Source organism: Podarcis liolepis (assembly GCF_965112155.1).
Source record: "Podarcis liolepis genome assembly, chromosome: Z".
In the NCBI taxonomy this organism is placed as follows: domain Eukaryota; kingdom Metazoa; phylum Chordata; class Lepidosauria; order Squamata; family Lacertidae; genus Podarcis; species Podarcis liolepis.
Window position 1 is genome coordinate 30,434,984 of NC_139570.1, and position 6,480 is coordinate 30,441,463.

Sequence of the window (6,480 nt, forward strand, 5' to 3'; positions counted from 1 at the left end):
TTGCTCCAGGGAAAGTGGGTGGTGTCAGGGTTCAGGAGGGAGTCACCTTGCGAGGGCAACAGGCCCTGTGAGGCAGGATATAAAGTCTCAATAAACACACAATCCCGGAACCTGTAATATAATTGTGTGGGAACCAAGCCCCTCAGGTGAGCCTGTCTGTTTGCTGTTCCTGCTTCCTGTGGGCCCCAGGTAGGCCCCTCTGGGGAATCTGAGGGGGGCTTGAGCCCCACAGCCCCCTTGAAGTTGGGGGTGAAGAGCTACTGGTTCAGTTGCTGCAGTTCTATCCAAAATACAGCTATGGGTGAGGGAAGGTCAGCTTGGCCCTAGAAGGTTCTGACTTGCCTGCAGATATCTCAAGCCTTTCTTTGGGCCTTGTGACTTGTGTTCTTCCTCTGCGCCTTGTTCCTCCACATCCCTTCTATTTGGGTGTCTTGTATTTTTTAGTTTCCAAACCTGAGGACAGGATTTGTCTCGCCTTTTTTAAAAATCAGTGTCAACTGCTTTAGGAGACAACATCTGTCTGAAAAGCCGGAAAATAAGTTTGTCTGTTTTTTAAAAACTTATTATTGCTACTATTATTACTGTTGTTCATTTAAAAGAATGCTGTATATACCACCTTTAGAGTGCAGCAACTAAATTTGTTCTAACCACTATGCCACGCTGACCCTCCTAGAATCTTGGCATGGTGCATTCCACATCACCAAGGGCTGTTGCCCAGTAACAGAGCCTGTGACCGTTTGAACTGAGGTTCGTGCATCCTCAATGTGTAGACCTTTGCAGAGGTTTGCTTTAGTGACCCTCGCTTCCTTGTGTTATATGAAAAAACCTGCTCCTTTTCCCTTATGGGGTATCCAAGGGTCCTCTACTGGTAGGAGAAAATAATAGAGACCAACCAAAGAATATTGAGATGCAAAGCAGGTAGTAAGCCTGATATTAAACTGTTGCAACAGGGTCCTCCCTCACCACATACAGGAGAGAGGAGGAACCCCAAATAATGGTGTGCAAGCCCTTATATAGACTTTTGAAGTTGCCCACCCTGTTGCTCAAGACCACCCTCCAAAACATCATACATACATCACAGAAGGAGGCGGGTCTACAGCAGAAATACATCACAGGAGGTGGATTACAGCAGAAATCCTGTTTGCCAAGATATCTGTTAACAGTCACTGATTGCTTTACCTGGGCAGCCTGGCCACTCTTTTGTGATAGTAAATTCTTTTAGTTCCTGAATCCAGGTCACAGGCTAACCCTGTTCATACAGAAATATGTCCTTAAGACAGGTAAGCAAAAGACAATGAAGAGGTTTTCCCATTTCCTTCCTCCTTGCAGAGAAATATTTGAGATCAGTTTGGGAGAGTCAAAATTGTTTGGGAGAGTTAAAATGTCTTCAGGATTGCTCTCCTGTACTATTTCAGACACGTGGTTTATATACTTGTATATGTTTTTGCCTTGTACATTTATGAACATTTATTTTATATTTGGGACCATCGAATTCTTATAACACTTGGATTAGAATATGGCATCTGAAAGCTCTGTAAAAAAGAAGGTAAAGAACCCCTGACAGTTAAGTCCAGTTGCGAACGACTCTGGGGTTGCGGCGCTCATCTCGCTTTACTGGCTGAGGGAGCCAACATTTGTCCACGGACAGTTTTTCTGGGTCATGTGGCTGCATGAGTAAACCGCTTCTGGCGAAACCAGAGCAGCGCACAGAACGCTTTTTACCTTCCCACTGGAGCAGTACCTATTTATCTACTTGCACTTTGACGTGCTTTCGAACTGCTAGGTTGGCAGGAAGTGTGTATCTGAAGAAGTGTGCATGCACATGAAAGCTCATACCAAGAACTAACTTAGTTGGTCTTTAAGGTGCTACTGGAAGGATTTTTTTATTTTGAATAAGAACTCAGTGTGTCTTAAATGCAGCTGGAGCACTGGTTCCTACATTGTTCATCAACAATTGCTCTTCATAGAGTAAGTTGGTGTCAACCCACATGTTCTGAATTCTGCAGAAAAGGCACCTGGGCATTCTGCTCCCCAGCCCTGCCCTGTGGGCACCTTCTACCTTCCTCTTTTGTTTCAGGTGGCTTCCTTCCTGTGGAGCAGCTCTTTAAGGCCATGTACTTTATAGCCAGTGACCTTGCTGTTCAGAGCACCTTTAACCCCTTGGACATCTCCCACTTGCTGCAAGAGTTCATCAAGCAGTTCAGCAGCACAGCAGTGGACGTAAAGTGCTGTAAGTGTAGGAGATAAGAATCTCCGCCTTGGAGTATGGGAGTCCACATCAAGCCATTGGATGGCCGTGACACAGGTGAGCCTGTCTGTCTGCTCGCCAGTTCCTGCTCCGTGTAGGTCCCAGATAAGCCCCTTTGGGGAATCTGAGGGTGGCTTGAGCCCCACAGCCCCCTTGAAGTTTGGGGTGAAGAGCTACTGGTTCAGTTGCTGCAGTTCTGTCCAAACATAGCTTTGGGTGAGGGAAGGTCAGCAAGGCCTTGTGACTTGTGTTCTTCCTCTGCCTTGTTCCTCCACCTCCCTTCCATTTGGGTGTCTTGTATTTTTTAGTTTCCAAACCTGAGGACAGGACTTAACTCACCTTTTTAAAACCAGTGTCAGCTGCTTTAGGAGACAACATCTGTCTGAAAAGCCAGAAAATAAGTTGTTGTTTTTTTAAAAAAAGCTTATTATTGCTACTAGAATCATAGAATCATAGAGTTGGAATAGACCACAAGGGCCACCGAGTCCAACCCACTGCCAAGCAATACTACTATTACTACCATACATTTAAAAGAATATATACCACCTTTGAAGTGCATGGAATTAAATTTGTTCTAACCACTATGCCTTCTCTCTCCTAGAATCTTGGCATGGTGCATTCCACGTCACCAAGGGCTGTTGCCCAGCAACAGAGCCTGCGACCGTTTGAACTGAGGTTCTTGCATCCTCAGCGTATAGACCTTTGCAGAGGTTTGCTTTAGTGACCCTTGCTTCCTTGGATTAGAATATGGCATCTGAAAGACTCCTGGAGGTAAGGGAACGTTGGCATTTCAAGTAGACTCAACTAGAACATTGAATAGTGATATCACCAAGTTTGGCAAAGAGCTATCAGAGGTCAAAGAAAGTGTTGAGCTTTGGGCAAGTTTATGGAAGGGAAGAACGAATGCTGTAAAGGAAATCTTGGTCTTTACATTGTAGTTGGTTGAATATTATTTTAAACAGGGCATTCTTTATGCTGCATATATATGTCAATCCAGGAGAGGGTTAACTTAAATTTCTAAATAATGAATATTAACTTAAGTTTACTATAGTTAGAACGGGAAAGAGAAAAACAGAGGAAGAAAAGATCGCATGAGCAGCTGGCCCAGTGGAGGGGTAGGCGATGCTGGGTGGAGCTGGTCTTTCTGCAGTGGTGATGCATGGAGCCCTTCTGCCCACTTCTCTTTTGGAGTCAGTCTGATGGGAAGGCTTCTCCCAAGTGCAGACAAGGGGGAGACAGAAAGCCTGGCAAAACTCTACCATACACTAAGACTCCATCAGCTCCATCAGGCCTCCTCTCCCTCAACTGTCATCTGGGGGCAGCCATTTCATCAGGCTACAACTGCACTTCTAGACATTGGGGCCTGGTTTCTGAGTTTGCTTTTCCTTCACTCTCCTTGCCTATTTTCATTGTGTGCTGTATTTCTGTTTGTTGGTTTGTTTTATTAGAATGTAAGTCTGCAATTAGGGAGTGTCTTGTTTTTGATTTCACTAAGCCTCTTTGGGAGCCCTTTTGGGGTACAAATGCTATGAATGAATGAACTGGGTCTCTGAGGAGACCTTCAGTTTGCTTCCATTTTAATGCAGACCTACCTCATCTGTGCTTCCCAGATCAACACTGTAATGATAAATTTTAAGGTCTTATATATATAATAAATGTTCATAAATGTACCAAGCAAACCACATGTCTGGAGCAGCACAGGAATACAGTCCTGAAACCATTTTGACTCCCAAGCTGACCAAATGTTTCTCTGCAAGGAGGGAGGAGGTGGAAAAAAACCTTCCTTGCTACAGGAATTTAATAATCACCATTTCAAAGGGTGACAGACTACCAGGAAAGGCAATCAGATAAGGCATTATCAGATAACCTGGCAGACAGGAAAAACAACAACATTCAAATTTCTGTTGTAGACCACCTTTTCTGTGTTGTAGGTATGATGTTTGTGGGGGGTGGTCACACAAACAGAAATGTGCTTTGAGATGCTCCCATGCCCCCATTTTGCAAACAGGTTCTCCACTCCACCCTGCCCCATGTCCATATTAGCATATTAGATATCACAAGATACCTGCTTTCAAAAACGTGAAGCTTAGGCTTAATAGCACACAAAACGGATATCTTAGGAGAAATGCACTCTGAAATGTGGATGAATTTTCATTAGCACGTAAAAGAAAAAAGAAATTCCCAAACTAAAGTGGAAATGTGGAGAACTGGAAAAATGTGGAACTGATAGAAAGTGAAAGTGAGAGATTCATCCATCCCTGCCTGGGGGCCTGATCCATTCCCCACTCTCTGACCTTCCTGTTTCTTTGCTCTCTTTTCTCACGGACAGGGAATTGGCTTTGATGAAGACAACACCTCTGTCATTAGCCTTGAAGAAGGGGAGGATCTTCCTCTAAGCTAATGCTGTGTGGATTTCCCACCATTATCAAGTGCTTTCAAAAGCCTGCTGGTTCATTTCTCTGGTTGTGCTGCTTGGGCTCTTTGAAGGAGGGGAGGCAACCAACTGAAGCTCCTGATACTTCAGGACTTCCTGATACCTGAGGGCTCACAATGGTGGGTGTGAGGTCAGCCATTTCCCTTCTGACCCGTATTTGTCACAAGCAGCCCTGTTTCAGTTCTACTGTATTTCAGCTTCTGTCAAAAATCAGCTGGGAATTTACTTTCCCCCCTCTTGTAGTTTTGCTTGCTTGTCTTAGGATTATTAATTTGTGACTACCAAGATTCTGCCATTTTTCTTTATATTCCTTTGTGTTTCTGTTTTTGGTTGTTTTCTCTGTTCTATGCAATGAGGAGAAGGTAATAAATACTGCTAATAGTACAGTATGTTATAATACCCTTAAAATAATAAAAACAGCAAAGGCCATGTGACATTTCAAACCTTTCTTACAGAGAAGAGAAGCTGTTGCTTACCCAAAACCTAAAAGCCCCCCGCTATTCCTTTCTCCACTCAGCATCTCAACATGTTCTACAGTGTCACATACCGCTGGCAATGCACCCAAAGGACCAACTGAAGCATCAACTGACTGCTGTTGTCGTCGTGGGAAAGAAGGGTAGGAAGAAGCAAGTCTAAATTAAAGTGCCATGAGATCTTTCCGACCTCCTGAAGACCAAGGAATATGTAAGTTACTCGAGAGAATCTTTGCAACCACATAGGGATGTCAAACCCTTCAGGCTGCCCCTTCCAGGCCCACCCTGCAAAGTGCCCAGTGGACAATCAGGCATCTGAGCACGTAAGTGATCTAGAGAACAGAGTTGGGCAATAGTACAGCAGATCCTAGCAGGCTTTGAGGTTGGCATGGATCAGCTGATTGGTGCCAATTGCAAGCCTTGTTTTCGGCAGGAATTGGCTGCCCTCAGGAGTTTGCAATTGGGAAGAGGGCTGTTGCACCTGGGTCCTGCTTGCAGGCTACTCATAGGCATCTGGTTGGCCACTGTGAGAATAGAATGATGGGCCACATTGGCCTATGGAAGGAGCCAACAGGATTCTTTTAGACTGCAGTCTACATGGCTCAGATGCAAGCTGTCTGAAAGCCGTATTCTCTCCTATGAACCTGTCTAGGTTTTGAGCTCTTTGGGGAGGACCTTCTCTCAGTTCCGCCTCCCTCACAGACATGCTTGGTGGGGCTGCGTTAGAGGAGCTTCTTAGTGGCTGCTCCCAGACTTTGGAACTCCCTTGCTAGAGAAGCCAGGCTGGCTCCCTCCTTGCTGTCCTTCCACTGGCAGGAGAAGACTTTCTTGTGCAAACCGGCTTTGGTGAATTGACTGCTTTAGAATAAAGGGCTGGTCTCCTGCTGTTTTATTGTAATTATATGTAAGTTTTAAAGTGAGTTTATATAAGTATAGTTTTAGTTCTATCTATGTTTAATTGTTTCTTAATGGTTGTTTTTCCTATGTTTTTAGTGCTTCTTGTTTTTTATCTGTGAGTTGCCTAGAGTCCAGTCAGGGGGAAAATTGGATTATACATAAATATGTAATGATGATGATGATGATGTTATTATTATTAATAATAATATTCTAGCAATGCTTGGTGTCCAAAGCACTGCTATCAATAACAGGCTGAAATATAAGCAATGGATTACTGAAATAATTCATGATAGTGAAGTTAATGTAATAAGAACACATGTACTGTAAAACAGCTAATAAAAAGAAGTAAAAAACAAACATCAGGAAAGTAGGGCTGGGAAGTCAAAAAGAAATTTATGTTGCTTTTTTGTATATGGCATTAAATGTCT

At 43.8% G+C, this 6,480-nt stretch overlaps 1 long non-coding RNA gene across 2 annotated transcripts; it reads left to right on the forward strand.

Moving 5' to 3' along the window:
• Nucleotides 1-1,863: 1,863 nt before the first annotated feature.
• LOC310698355 lies at nucleotides 1,864-5,861 on the forward strand. 2 transcript variants are annotated; one of them, XR_014521444.1, is made up of 5 exons: nucleotides 1,864-1,968; nucleotides 2,078-2,305; nucleotides 2,850-3,019; nucleotides 4,578-4,801; nucleotides 5,200-5,861. It is a non-coding gene; the product is annotated as an uncharacterized lncRNA (long non-coding RNA). The 2 variants fall into 2 exon arrangements; XR_014521445.1 differs by lacking the exon at nucleotides 4,578-4,801 and having other exon boundaries at nucleotides 1,892-1,968.
• The last annotated feature ends 619 nt before the right edge of the window (nucleotides 5,862-6,480 follow it).